Raw genomic sequence first — 14875 nt, 5'->3', positions numbered from 1 at the left:
AAACCCTAACTTTCAGTTTAAACCTTCTCATTTATTAAAAAAAAAAAAAAAAAGGTCTTGAGATTTAGTTATTTTAGTTATATGCGTATGACTTGCCTGTATGTTGCCTGCATGTCTGTCTGTGTACTACTGTTTGTGTGAAGTGCCTAAGGAGGCCAGGTGAGGGTGTCAGATCTAGAACTGGTGGGAATTGAACCCAGGTCCTATGGAAGAGTAGTGAGGGCTCTTAGCTGCTAAGTCATTTCTCTGATCCCTAAATCTCCTGATTACAAAAACAAAAACAAAAACTTGGCAGTAAGGTCTGTTAAAAATAAAACATAGTATATGGGCAAAATACCCCTGTGAGGGAGAAAGGTTACCAGGCTCATGCACCCAATTTATTCAGCTGCCTTAGCTGGGAAACTGGATGTGTGTCCAAGGTCACATCACCTGTATGACCTTGGGAGAGTGGCTTCACCTTTCCTTCCCTCAGCTTCCTTTCCTATAAAATGGGGGTTATGGCTTCTTCCCAGGGTGCTGGTTGTCAGGCAAGCCGTAGGTAGGGCTTGTTGGGTAGGTCCTTTGTAGGTCATGCAGAAAAGTGAGAATCAAGACCTTTGCTTACCTTTCTCAGTCCAGAACCTATACCACATCCCATGGACACTGGAGCCTTTCATTTCCCTGGAAAATTGTAGGTTACTTTGCGAGAACTTGAATGCCTAACAGCTACCAAGCTTAACTATGAGGCCACGTAACAAAGTGGACTTCATGGAGTAAGCTCTAGGGTCCAGAAGACTAAATGATAATATCATACACCACCGAACTTAAGGAACCACTGATGCTAATAAGTAATTTTTTGTCACACTAAGAAGAAAAAATGGGGCTAGAGTTGGCTCACAATTACGTAGATGCAGCTCTCACAGAGGACCTGAGCTGGGTTTCCAACACCCACATGGACTGACTTGCACCACCTGTAACTCCAGTGTCAGAAGGTCCCTGCCCCTTTCTGGACTCTGCCTGCATCTGTATTCACACGGACATACACGTGTGTGTGTGTGTGTGTGTACGCGCACATATTAAAAATATTAAAGTAAGTGTTTTATTTATTTGGTTTCCTGAGACAGGGTTTCTGTATGTAGCCCTAGCTGTCCTGGAACTCAGTCTGTAGTCTGGCTTCCACTCACAGAGATCCACCTGCCTCTGCCTCTGCCTCCTGAGTGCAGGGATCAAAGGCGTGCACAGCCACCACCAGGCTAAAATAAAAAATTTAAAAGGAGAAAAGTCTGGTAATTAAATCATGCATACAGGCCTATAGACTCAGTATTGAAGGTGAATTAAGAGGATGGGTTGAACCCAGGAGTTTGAAGCCAGTCCGGGCAACATAGTAAGACCCTCTCTTACTCATAGAAATCAAAATCCAAAACCCAACCAAACCAAACCAATCAGTAACAAACAAACAGGGCTGGTGAGATGGCTCAGCGGGTAAAAGCACTGACTGCTCTTCCGAAGGTCCTGAGTTCAAATCCCAGCAACCACATGGTGGCTCATAACCACCCATAATGAGATCTGACGCCCTCTTCTGGTGCATCTGAAGTCAGCTACAGTGTACTTATGTATAACAATAAATAAATCTTTAAAACAAACAAACAAACACAATGGTATCTGTGGTCCCAAGTATCTTGATTTCAGAGGTGCTAAGATAGAAGAGTGGTGAAAGCAGCCATTAAATTATTATTTATTTTCTATATTTGGTTTTATTAAAGTTCTCACCAAAAATATTCACTCGTATGCACCAAGCACAGGTACTATGTAGATATCAGGGTTACCAAAGTCTAAGCTGTGCCTTGGAGGAGCTCTGATCTGGCCCACGATGCTCTGACCCACGGAAGGTCAGCAAACGGTAGGACGATGATGGGATAAAGATAACCCAAGGACCAGTGTAGGAGTGGAGACTGAGAAGGGTTTGGGTGCCAGCTCTCTACTGAGGAAGTGCTGTTAAGAGAGGGAAATGGCCGGGCAGTGGTGGCGCACGCCTTTAATCCCAGCACTCAGGAGGCAGAGGCAGGCGGATTTCTGAGTTCGAGGCCAGCCTGGTCTACAAAGGGAGTTCCAGGACAGCCAGGGCTACACAGAGAAACCCTGTCTCGAAAAACCAAAAAAAAAAAAAAAAAAGATAGAGAGGGTGTTGCAGCTGCAGCCCACAGGCAGCCCTGCAGCACAGACAGCTACACCCCAGTCAGTCTCACCAGAGGCTCTTCTGGTGGGGACAGCGGTGACCTTTTAGCCAGCAACACAGTTGCCAGCCTGGTAAAGCAAACCCGGGAGAACTCTAACCCTGTCTATGCATGAGCTTCCCTTGCTTGGAGGAATGAGGGAAGCTGTCTAGTCTGCTGAGAGACCTGCGCATGCGTTACCTGCGGCTGAGGAGAAGAGGGGAATCGGTAGTGAGGTGGAGACATCTCAGGTTGTCTGTCTGTGTTGGGTGGGGACAGGCTGGGATGTTGGATGGTCCCAGGAACGCGAGTGTGCTAACCACTCTGGTTCACAGCCTCAGCTTTCTGCAGTAGGTGATAGAAACTACCAAGGAACCGGCACTCTAATGGTTTGTGGATCATACAGCGTGTACGGCCAGAAGCAGGAGAGACCGGTTAGGAGGTGAGGAGAGGTCAGCCACCTCAAAGCAAGGACCTGGTGTGGGCCAGCCATTTAAAACTCCCTCGTCTTTACTTTGCAGAGGAGCAAATAGAATGTTTAACCTGCTCAAATAAGGCTAGTGTAAGGCAGGATTTGGAATTAGACCCTAGCACTGAGTTTTGGATTTCAGCCTATGACTTATCAATATTAGTTTTTATTTTAAAGCTTGCTCCATTTTGCACACTTTGGATCTCTGGGGATCCCTTTCTTCTTGGCTCACTGAGATGATGTAGGGAAATTGAGTTCTAGCCACACGCGGCGTTTCTCCAGGGCTGGTTTTACAGTGGCCCGGGGACTATGCTAAAGTGAGCCACCCAGAAAGCTGGCAGTTCTTGTCTCTTAAAGAAAGGGTGTCTCTGTCCCTTGGCCCTGCTGGTCAGCCCTCCCTGGCAGCCACACCTGTTTTGTTCTTCTCCTTTGCAGCCAGCCAGATGTCTCTCTCCCAGAGTGACAGGAGCAACTGGGGACATCTATAGAAGCTCCCTTTCAGTCCCCACAAAGGCACTAGGAACCTGGCTAGGCCTGTGGAGGAGGGGTGGGAGGGAAGTACCCAGGGATGCAGACAGCTGGGGGTGGGGTGGCAGGCATTTCCTAGAACAGGTGAAGCAACTGAAGCAAAGAGGAGGGTCTTTGCTTCTCAGGGGTCAGAGATCGAATGCAGGAGCTTCTCAACTTCCTGACTGGGTGGCTTTAAGCTCTCCATTCTGTCAGGAAGGACCTGGTAAGACCGGGGGAGAAGACACAGCCATCAGAGGGGTGGTGACCTTAATCAGCTCACGATCATAGCATGGTGGAAAGGATACAAAAGGCATGGAGTGGGGGCAGCCTTGGAAGACACCCCAGATAAGACACCAAATTGATGTTGGAAGTAGTCCCTCTGGCGAAGCCCCACGGAGGCTCATCCTGGGGCCTTTTTTGGGTGGGAGTGTGTGTAAGGATCTTTCCTGGAATTAAGTTCTTGAGAGGGAGAAGTGGGGAGGAATAAATGCAGAGAAATAACAGTTGTAAACCCATAAAAACCAAATATGGTAGATTTGTTATAGGCCAAAAGACCAAACCAACCCAACCCGACCCAAAAAAAACAACCGAGGGGCTCTTGACAATGTTCCCGAGGTTGCGCAGCACGTTCGTTTATTTCAGACAGGATCCAGATTCAGTCCTGGTTTTCTATCTTTTCCACAACTTTCTCTACTCGTCTAACTCTAGGCAAGGAGGTCCTAAAGATAGCATCTTTATTTCGCAAAGGGAGATAACAGTGGGACATAGGGAACATGGCATTGTGGACAGATGGAGCCCTCAATAGTGTCTGTTCGCCCAGTGAATGTTAACACTTCCCGTGTGCTGAGTAAGGGAAGGGATGGAGAAAGAGCAGGCATGCAAACTTGAGGACTAGAGAGAAGACAACACTCTCTCTCTCTCTCTCTCTCNCNCTCTCTCTCTCTCTCTCTCTCTCTCTCTCTCTCTCACACACACACACACTCACATACTCACACACACTAAATACTATTAGTATGTAGCCCAATATTATCTCCAAACTTGATTTTCCTGCCTTGGCCTCGTGAGTTCTGGGATTAGAGTGTCTGCTATTACTGTCTCCTTCTCCGCTTATCCCTCCCTTCTTCCCCTAGCGACCACATGCAAGGTCTTATGCACTGAGCAACATCCCAGCCCCATAATGCTATCCTGTAGTTCACAGTGATGACAGAAACGTAGTGGAGGTAGATGGGCAGTAAGCCCCGGGGCTTCTGGGAAGCCTCTTGCCATTCTTTATAAAAATCTACTGTGACTTACTCATGCACCATACAATTCACCTTTGGAAGAGTTTTTAAAGATTATTTAATTGCATGAACGTTTTTGCCTGCATGGATGTCTGCTGTCTGTGGAGGTCAAAAGAGGTCAGACCTTCTGGAGCTGGAATCACGGATGGTTGTGAGCCACCATGTGGATGCCGGGAACTGAAGCCGGGTCCTCTGCAAGAACAACTAGTGTTCTGAATTGCTGATCCAGCCCTCTAGGCTCTCCCCACCAATCCCTGAAGTGTTTAATAGGCTGGACCTAGGGGATGGTCATCCTGAGCTGTCTCAGCGAGACCGCAGCATCGCAGGAGGCCTCTCTGTGAGGCTACAGCTTGCCTTGGATGGACTCAGTGTGGAATCCGGTCCTAGGCGCTTTGCTAACTAGAGTGTCTCTTAGCAGACACACCAGGAACTGGAGCCTCGCCTTCCTCTCTTCCCTGTGGTTTGTGAAGAAGTGGGGTGGTAGGGAAAATTGGCATTCTATGTGTAATCCTCCCAACTCCCCCAGCTCACCCCAACCCCAGCTCTGAAAGGCCACCTTCTTGGTTGTCCCAGAGGCTTGTAGGAGGGGACTAGAGAGCTTCAAAAACCAAAACTTTCACAGGTCAGTGATTCTGCTCCACCATATCTGCAGCAAGACTGACCCCCAAGGCTTTCCCAGAAAGGCCATGGCTTCCCTCATACCACCCCATTTATTTATTGAGAGGGAGACTTCTGCCGCCATCAGGACAGCCCTTCTCCTCCTTTCCCAGATGGCCCAAGTTTAGAAACTTTGTTGAGTGAAGAAGTGTACTGCTGTTCAAGGTAGGCAGAATCCCCTCCCCCCTCAGTTCCCCACCCCCGGGAGCCACTGACTGCTCTTTCTTGTACATCTTGCCCCTGCCTCTCCTCCCCTTGCTGCTCTGGGACCGGCCCAGCAGCCTGTGTGTGGGGAGGGAGGAAGCCCTCTGAGTCCAGGCTGAGCAGTTCCCTGTAGAGTAATGGCTCTCATTTGTGAGGCTGGGCTCTGGCGCTGCGGTGGCAGACTCTTCTAGGAAAGTGGCCCTCACTAAGTCATATTTTGAGATGTCCCAGAGCCAGTTTGTATTTTCGTTAGGGGCTCTCTCTGGGCTGGCCCTGGTTAACTGCAGGGGCTGAGCCTTCAGCAAGGTCGCCGTACATACGTACGTACGTACGGCAGGTGTAATAAACGGCAGCAGTGGACAGTGGGGGCCAAGTGGGTTGCTTCTGCTTTCCTCACATGGACGAACTGTCACACAGAGGAAGAAACCTGCAAATGGAAAAACCAAAATGGCTTTTATACCCAGCCTCTGCCAGGAGCACTGAGAGGCCAGCCTGTACTTAAGGCACTGTGTGTGTACCTGAGTACCTGAGTCCCTCAGCTGGTCATCGGCCTACTCTTTGGCAGACTGGAGGATGAGAAGAGATGACGGTGATATCGGGTTACCCTGTGGCCTTCTGTGAGGCAGTCAACATCTCCGAATCACACTCCCATCCGTTGAATGAGTGCTAAAATACACTCGCACAGCTGTTTAGTGGCTGTATGGGGAAGTGTTTGGAGATTTGTCATAGTGGATGCTAAACTGGGGAGCCTGGACTTTTCTTTGTAGAAAGAGGTTTCCCAGGCTCCTCCGTTTTTTTTTGTTTGTTTGTTTGTTTTTGTTGTTGTTGTTGTTTTGTGTGTGTGTGTGTGTGTGTGTGTGTGTGTGTTTTCACAGTCACAGAATTATGGATCTTAAACTGGAAGTGATTTTTAAGAGGTCATCTGGTCTAGTCCCCTGGCCTACTCATTGGTGTTTTGTAGCCAATGCTCTGACCTGTCATAACACGACAAATAAGCCCTTGTCTTCTGGGGAGGAGTCCTTCCAGGTGCAGAGGTGCAGCCAGCAAAGAGGTGGGTGAGGGTGGGAAAGTCATGCCTCTTAGTTCTTGCGAGTTTCTGTGCAGGTTTCCCTGTCGTCTGTGTCACCCACTCCCTAGGTGAGGCGAAGACTCAGGCTCTGCAGTCTCAGGGGTGAGAATGGATCTGCTGCCCTTCGACTTCTGAGAGGAAGGAAGGGCTGCACCTGACTCTTAGGACTGGACGCTAGGGAAAGCGGCTGCCAGAACTCCGTGTGTTCCTCGGTGGTTTTTCCTTCAAAGGAAAGCTTTCTGACTCATCTTAAGCAACACCACACAGAGAGCAAAACACACCTGACTTACCCTCAGCCCTGGAAGAGTTCTATAGTTTCCTATCATCCACCAAAATGCAAAACGAGGCACCACTGGCTAGAGCCTGAAAATTATGTCAGGGTGGTTTAAGAAGACCTTGAGTCAAAATCGCCCAACTTTGGCCTAGATTGTGAGAATTCAGTCAGGGAGCGTTTCATCTCCTAAGTAATGATCCTGTAAGTCCTTTATAGAGAGAGACTGGGTTGGTTTCTCTATAACCTACCCTGGCAGGCTGGCGGCTAGAAATCGTAACTCAGGAAGGCTCTTAGTAAACTGCCTCTGAGAGGATTATGCATGTTTTACTGCATCCAAAGTCACAGTTTTCTTTGTGGAGGAAAGCGCCTTGTGTCCTCTTCACCATGGCGGGGGCGCGCGCGCGCGCGCGTGCGTGTGTACACACACACACACACACACACACACACACACACACACACACACACACACACACTTTTTCCTGGCAGGCTGGATGGGTTTCCAAACATTTCGTCACTGTCTCCTCCTGACCTTGATGTGCAAGGAACAAGCCGCGTGGCCTGTTGATTACAGAAGAGCCATGGGGGCTCAGGCCTAGGCTGGGGGGTTGGGAGGAGGGTGGCCACAGCCTTGCAAGTGGAGGTAAGGTCTGCTGGAAATCCCCAGCCCCGGCAGCCGCCCGGAGGTTTAAAGACGCCTCCCAGCCTTATTTGGTCGCAGGAAGTGGGCGGCGCGGAGCCTGCAGGCGGAGAGGCCGCCCCGAGACAGTTGTGCTGATGAAGTGGTAGAGCTGGTTCCTGCTCGCCGCCGCCGTGCCGCGCGCGCCGGCCAGCCACTGGGCGCTCGGAGCTCCCAGGCTCGAGTTGTGCAATCCTTTGTAGCACGCCAGCGAGTCCTCCTCCTTCGCTCTTGCCTCTCGCCCTCTCTCTCTCTCTCTCTTTTTTTTTTTTCAAGCTGTGAGCTCAACCGATGAGTCAGAGCCGTGCAATCCTGACACTGCATCGCAGGACTGGGGGTGACACGCAGGGAGGGAGAGCGCTCTCCAGGCGGACTGTAAGGGCGCGGGGCGCGCCGAGGCTGCCGCGTCGCGAGCAGCGGGTGACAGCACGCACGTCCCGCTCGGGCCCTACCAGCAAACTTCCAGGCTTCGGGGAGGCGCGGGCTTGGCTGAAGCCCCGCGATCGGCGCGGGGGAAGCGACGGCGCCTGTTTGTTTTTAAAATCCGGGAGTGCGTGCAGGCGGCTGGGCTCTTCGGAGGCGACCCAAAGGCGGCGGCCCGCGGCGGAAGGAAGGGGCAACTGCCGAGGCCCGAGGCCGAGCGGGAGCTGGGTAAGCGGTGTTGCTTGGCGGGGCCCGAGGCCTGCAGGCGGGGCGGCCAGCGAGGGGACCCCGGGCGACCGTGCAGGCGGTGGCTGCAGCTCTGCGCACGCTGGGCCTCCGGCGGCCAACTTCTGCGGCCTGCGGGGCGGCGGGAGCGGGTGCGTGGGCCGCCGGAGCCCGCCTCCGCCCGGCCCGCAACCGCGCGCCCGCAGCTGCGTGTGCAGCTCAGCCCCGTCGTGTTTGTGCAGCCACGCAGCTCGATCGCGGCCCGCCCACCCAGGCGCGGCCCTGGCTGGGAAGCCCTCCCTAGTATCTGTGCCCCGGGTACCAGCGGCCGGGGACCGCGGCTGCTGCTCTTGCGCGCGCGCGCGAGAAACGTGGTGACCGCAGGGACCCGCTGGCGTGCCCGGTCGGGGAGGCGCGTCGAGAGGCTCGCGAGCCGCGAGAACTTAAAAGAGAGGGTGCCCCTTCTCTTTCCAGCGTGCGGGGAGCTGGATCGGCGCGGGGACTTTGCGGGGACAGACCTGTGGCGGGGGGAGCGTGCGGGGGATGGGGGGCAGGGAACTGGGACCAGTGCTGGAGAGGCCTAAGCTGGAGGGCTGAGCGCGCGCCGGCCGGAGGACGGTGGTGCAGCCGCCTCGCCCCGCGCGCCGGGCGCTGCTGGTGCACCTCAGACCTGTCATCCGGCTCGTCCGCCCCCGCAGGCTCGCGTCCCTGGCCCGGTGCTGTGTTCCGTGGTGCTTGTCCTGAGCTTTAGAGCCCGGGTTCGTCTGGTCCCTGCCTATGGCGGGCTCGATGGAGTTAATCATTCCCCGCCCCATACGCTCACAATGAGGGGCATGTGAACCTCGGCTGCGCCCCTCCATCCCGGCCTTAAAGTAAAGACTTTGAGAAGCTGAGGAACTTTGGGCACTTGAGTCTTTCAAGCCCTCGGAACCAAGGCAGATCTGGAGGAGGCTTCTATTACCCAAAAGGGAGGCCACTGAGTGTCCCAAACCATCTCCTGACCCGAGCGGCTGGAAAGATGAAAGGGGAAGTTTCTTGCCTCGTTTTAAACTTTGTTGGCTACAACTTCAATGGCCACTTCCTGCTTCCATCATCCCACTTCGGAATCTCTGTGCAGGATAGGGGTGCAGTGACTGGTCTTTGAGGCCACCGCGGCACGTGTGTGTGTGTGTGTGTGTGTGTGTGTGTGTGTGTGTGTGTGTGTGTGTGTAGGAGATCCCGCTGGCAACTGTGGCTGGGGAGGGGGAAAGATGGCTTCTTTCATCTCCGGGAGCCTGGCTTGGAGGCCTGGGTTATCCTCACCCTGGAGTTTTAGGGCTAAGAGGGTTTGGTGAAGATGGAATTTTATCTCTGACCTCTGACTTCAACCTGGGTGCCTCAGCCAAGGGGATGAAGCATCAGTCTTAGTCCAGAGCCACCTGAGGAAAAGTATGATAGATGTACTACCCGTAGCATCAGAAAAATGTACCCTTTCTGCGTGGTCGGATCACTCCAGAATCATAAGGGACAGGCAGACCTTGGGTTGAGAACTTATGGGGTCTCTCTTTCCTGGTGCTCTGCAGGGTGTAAACATTAAATTACTGTGATAAATTATCTCATTGCACAGCCCTGGCCCGGTCTCCATTCTAATTGGCTTGGCCTCTGGTTGGTTTCTCTGGTCTGTAACTCCCAAGGGGTTGAGGGGCGATGAGCCCTGCGAATGCCCCCAGGTTTACAGCTTGCTCTGGGGAAGCTGGGCAGCTGCCACTGTGGCAGCTCCAAGCACCAACCAGGTAGAACCCCAGTTCTCCCCATTGGAGAAAGGGTTCCTCGGAGTGCCCACAAGGATGAAAGTTTAACTTTTAAACATGAGCTTTTAAAAATAGCCCTGGTGTTTGACGCTGGGCTGCTGTTTTTACTAAATGGAAGAGGAGGGGAGGCAACGTGTAACCAGATGCAGTTGAGGGCCTGCCACGGCAGCAGAACCCGGGGAAAGGCCTCTGGAAACAGCCGGGGGTAGGTAGAAGATGGAGAGTGCACCTGGCTAGGCTCCTGTGGGCCTGGACCACAGATCTTTAGCCTTGATATCATCATGTCTGCCAGAGGAATGCTTGCTGATGCTGGTGTGCTGGTGATGGGGGTAAGGACATAGGTACTGGAAAACTCCTGCTGTGTCTTTACTCCTGCTTCACGTGTCCCTCTGAACATGGAACTGCTACTTTATCTGCGTGCACGTATGACATCGGAAGCACAGGTTCTCTTCTCCTTCGTAGAGTTGCCGTGAGGACTCTGACTGAGTTACACAGAACAGGGATAACCCTCTGCTTTAACGTCAGCTTGGGGCTCCTTTCCCCTGGGCCTGGCATCTGGTAAGAGTTAGTATGAGTTAGGGAAATGAGTGTGAGCTACCCGTAAACAAACAAATAAATGTGCTTGCCAAGATTAATGGTACACCCCTTTAGTCGCAGATGCTTGGGAGGCAGGTGTGGGAGGTTTACTTGAGCTCATGAATTCAAGGCCATCCTGGGTAGGCCAAGTGGTCTCTGTCTCAAAAAGAAAAAGAAAAAAGATTGGCCATGAGGCGAACCCTTGAGTCATTTCTCTCATACAGGGACCACCCCACGGCATCATTAAGTTTCATAGAGGGTCAGTCTGCCACAGGGATCCTTGTGTTGGTTGGTAAAGCTTGCTCCCTAACAATCCTCTGCATTTGGCCTTTGGGAGCCTGTGCCTCTCTCATCCTGACCCCACAGGGACATCAGAATGAGTTTTAGCACCTCCAGTCTGGAGATCCGATAAACTGGCCATTTCCTTTGGCTAGGAGAGGTTAGCACCCTTCCTGTGTGTGAATGTACGTGTCCTGGTGCAGGGGACAAGTGTGTATGTGTGTGTATGTGCGTGTGCTGGTGTGGGGGACAAGTGTGTATGTGTGGGTGGAGGGGCGGTGCATTACTCCCCCCCCCCCACTGCAGACTGCAGGAAATGCAGCCAGTGGTGGCTTTTCATTGGCGATTGCTTCTGCACATCACAGCTCTGTGAGGCCAAAGGCAATTGCATCTTGGGCTGGGGCTGGGAATGCTGAACTCCTCAGTTCTTAGTAAAGGGACCTGTATTTGCACTTGAAGCAGCATGCAGGACACTGAGACTGTGAGCTCATTTTATGAATCAGAAGCATTACAGCATAACCTCTGTGTTGGAGTCGGCTCTTTGGAATCCAGATTACCCTTCTCCCACCCCCACTGCTTGCACACTTACATGAGGTCTCACAGTCACACACTTGGGTACTGTTACAGTTGGGGGGGTGGGGTGGGGGGTGGGGGTGGGGACATCAATTCAAATTCCAGAACCATCAAGCAAAACTGGTCCACACCCACTTCCGCCTCCACACTGGGCTGCCATTCCTGGATGGTGTGTGGACAGTCGCCTGGCAGTGACTGAAGGAAGCCTGACTGGCAGGGTGCATGGGAATGAGCCCTGAGCACCCAGGTTCATACTCCGCTTCTGCAATTGCAGTGTGGCCTTGTGGGTCTCTTGATTTCCTGAGCCTCGGTTTTCTCCTCTGTAAAATGGAGAGAGTAGTACTTGGTACAGTTGCTGTGAAGGTGAAACAAATTATGCATGCAAATTGATGGGCTGATAGTAGGTTTGCAGGCCCAGCTCCTGGTGGCCTTCCATTTGCTGCTTGTGGTGGTCGTGGCAGGAATCAGTGATTTGTGGCTTTTTCAAATGAAGCTTATTTTCTAGCACCTTAGGTCTTGGGCTACCCAGGTCCATGCTAGTACAGGAACCGTTCCTGCAGAGGGTGGTTAATGACTCCTTTCCCTGGGGACCCTACCCTCCCAGGCCTCTGGCTGAAAACCTCATCTGGGCTGGCCTAGGTATTTTGAAGTCTAGGAAAAAGTACCATTTTTTTTTTTTTTCTCCTCACCTGAACCCTGACAGGATAACCTGGATGGAGGTTTGGGTGGAGCCAGGGTGGGAGTTGTCCCATCAAAGGGCACTTTGTCCCTTGTCCCAACTGAAGTAAGTAGGGATGAGGTGAAATGCTGAATAGGAAGAAGTCATCCCATGTCAGTCAGCAGAGAGCCGAGGCTTCGCCGGTGCCAACGGACGGTCTCCCTGGGAGAGCCTGTTGCTTATGGCTCTGGTAAGGACTGGTGTGGAGGAACAGGACAGTGGTGCATTGCCTTCCTGGTAGCTGCTGCTCTTTCTCTTCCTGGATTGGCGCCTCATACTGTGACCAGCCTTGGAAGGTTCTCCCTGTTCCCTTTGCCATTCTCCTGGCCACACGGAGCTTGTGGCTGAGAGTGCTCCCTCCAAGTCTCGGGGAGGGGGAGGGGAGCAGCCTGGGTGAGATCTGTTCACCCAAGACATACTACTGTAGGTAGGCTTGCAGCCAGATGGGGATTCCCTGAGGCCATCCACATCCTCCAGGAAGATGGCCTCCAGCAACACAGGACGGCGGGAAAGGGGGTCTAGGCTTCAGCTGTTCCCAGGTCGGGTAGGCAGAAGCCCTAGTCCAGCCTACGGTTGCCACACCTTGCCAGATGGGAAGGGAAAAGCCACTAGGGCTCCGGACGGGGTGGCCGTGGTAAATTTGCCACTCTGCAGTGCAGTTGGGCCCAGGTTTCAAGCTCCTCCCAGCCAAGTCGCCCTCTCAGCCTGGGGGCAGCTCCTGGGGCGAGCACCTGCGTTCCTCACCTGACCTCGCTGGGTCCAAAGCATTAGTTCATAATCACCGGCTCCCCAGCCTTGGGGAGTCATCCCAGAGTTGGAAGATGTTGGGGTGGGGAAGCAAACCGCCTTCCTTCCCACTGAGTTGTCGGTTCCCATTTCACCTTGGGAGGGTGGGAAGAGGGGGTTGCACATCCGGTGTCACGTCAGGGTTGCTGCTCTTGGAGTTTGGAGGTTGGAAGGACTGCCTGCAGTACAGGAAGAACCCAGAGGAAAACTGTCTGAGCTTCTGGGTGTGGCCCAGTCTTCTGCTGGCTCCATGGTTATTTATTTGTGTGTGTGCGTGTGTGTGTGTGTGTGTGTGTGTGTGTGTGTGTGTCTGTGCGCGCGCGCGCGCGCGCGCACGCACGCACAGTGTAGTTGGGGAGTTGGATCTAAGCAAAAGCAGAAGTGGGCATGCTAAACAGGGCACACACAGGATCCGACAGTGACAGCTAGGAAACGATTGGGGTAAAGGCCCCTGGACGCCGTGGCTGCTGGTGTGCCTTCTGTCCCCTGTGCAGCTCCCATGCTTGAGAATAGACAGCCCTCCCATGTTGACTAGTGGCAGCTCTTCCTTGCAGGTTCTGGGCAGAAGTGCCAAAAATAACCAAGCTGGTACTTCCACTTGTGGGACATTCTCTGCCCCGGCTTCTGGGCAGACTTGCTTACTTTCAAAAGCAGGCCCAGCGTCTGCCATCCCTGTTCCTACTTCCTGTGGCCACCCTTCTCCAGCGCCTCTCAGGCCATGGCGCACTCCCTTTTTATTGCTCTCCTTAGAGTGAGTCCAGGAGGGTGGTGGCTCAGCTTGGTGGGCCTGAGAGTCCGGCCAGCGTTCTCTGGGAAAGGCTCTTGTCCTCCTGTGTCCCTGTGGTCTCTGTCAGCATGGTTGAGTCTAGAGGAGGCCCGCCCGTGCTGGCGTGTGCTCTGGAATTCTTGCCAGCTTTCTCTCCTGAGTCTGGCGACCAGATGTCCTGCATGTCTGCAGAGCCCAACACTGTTTCTGGGACTCCTTGTCTCCTTGTTCTGCTCAGAGCTGCTGCCAGCCAGCTGTGGAACTGCTGGAAGAGGTGGGTCATTCATTGCTCCCAGGCCCAGCAAAAGAGAGAAGGAAAGACCGTGGACCGAGGACTCACTTTGTGCAGACCTTTCTACTACGCGTTAACCTCATCTAATCCCAAAGCAGCTTCTATACTGTGGTGCTCACTTCCTGATAAGGAAGCTGAGGCTCACATAGGCTAGCTCTGCGGGAGAGGTGGAGCACAGGTCAGCCTTCTTAGTGCACAGCTCCACTCTTTCTTAGTGCACAGCTCCTCCACTCTTCTGTTTCCATGTGGTCAGGGAATGGGGCTTCACCCACGGAACTCGGTAAGATGGGGTAGGGGAGATTTAGGGCTGAGGAGGGAAGGAAAGAACCCAGTTTTGAGCTTGGGTCCGGGGGGTGGCTGGGACATTCACGCCTTCCAGATGTCTCCTCTCCCAAATGTACCGGAGCCTCCACAGTCATAAGAAAAGCTCTGGAAGACCGTAGACTAGGTGGGACCTTGGGTCTTCCTGCTGCTGGGTTTGACCCTAGGGCCTGTCATTCCTGTTAGCTTGGCCCGGGTCCCAGAGTGGTTGGTTGGTGTGTACTTGGGACTTAGGCTGAGTGTTCTGCGGGTGCCTGGCATGGCATGCCAAAGGCCTCTGGGTGTATTTCAGGAACAATAAAGAATAAATCAACACAGGAGAAAAGGCTCTACAGCAGCTGCTCCAAGACAGGAGAAATTCAAGGAATGTTGCCAGCATTTGGCAGAGATCCTGCATCTTGACCAGGGCCTGAGAAAAGGCCTGATGCTTGACTTGATGTCTGGGTGAGAAAGATGGGCAGCTTTCTGGATCTACCCTGCAGCCCCTTTAAGCGGTTCCAGGCAGCTTGCTGGGAACCCAGCTTCCCTGGCAGCCAGTTTTTGTGCTTCTTGGTCACCGGGAGGATCGGAGAACGCCGTCATTTATCTCTATTCCTTATTCTTGCCTCAGACAAGCCGATACCAACGTCCTCCAGGCCAAGCCTGGCAACCAGAGGGGTCTTGTCCCTCTCTAGAGCTGGCCAGAAGAGATGAGCCAGACAATTGTCAAGGACTGGCAGGTCTAAAGGGGCTCTGGAGTGGTTTGAATAAGAATCCCCCCAGGCTCATCTGTTTGCATGCTTAGTCACGGGGGGT

The 14875-nt window shown here is 53.1% G+C and overlaps 1 protein-coding gene across 2 annotated transcripts in view; it reads left to right on the top strand.

Moving 5' to 3' along the window:
• Elmsan1 (ELM2 and Myb/SANT domain containing 1) overlaps positions 1-14875 on the top strand; it is a 68309-nt gene that overhangs the window by 18182 nt on the left and 35252 nt on the right. Inside the window, exon 1 of one of the 2 annotated variants that reach the window (XM_021202036.2) lies at positions 7424-7982. The exons of the other annotated variant lie outside the window; for it this stretch is intronic. The gene's annotated coding sequence lies outside the window, so the exon portion shown is untranslated. Of the gene's footprint in view, positions 1-7423; positions 7983-14875 lie in introns of those variants that run through there. 2 annotated transcript variants of the gene reach the window in all.

This window comes from Mus pahari, chromosome 7, assembly GCF_900095145.1.
Source record: "Mus pahari chromosome 7, PAHARI_EIJ_v1.1, whole genome shotgun sequence".
Classification (NCBI taxonomy): domain Eukaryota; kingdom Metazoa; phylum Chordata; class Mammalia; order Rodentia; family Muridae; genus Mus; species Mus pahari.
The sequence above is the reverse complement of the archived record's forward strand: the minus strand, read 5'-3'. Positions and strand labels throughout refer to the sequence as shown.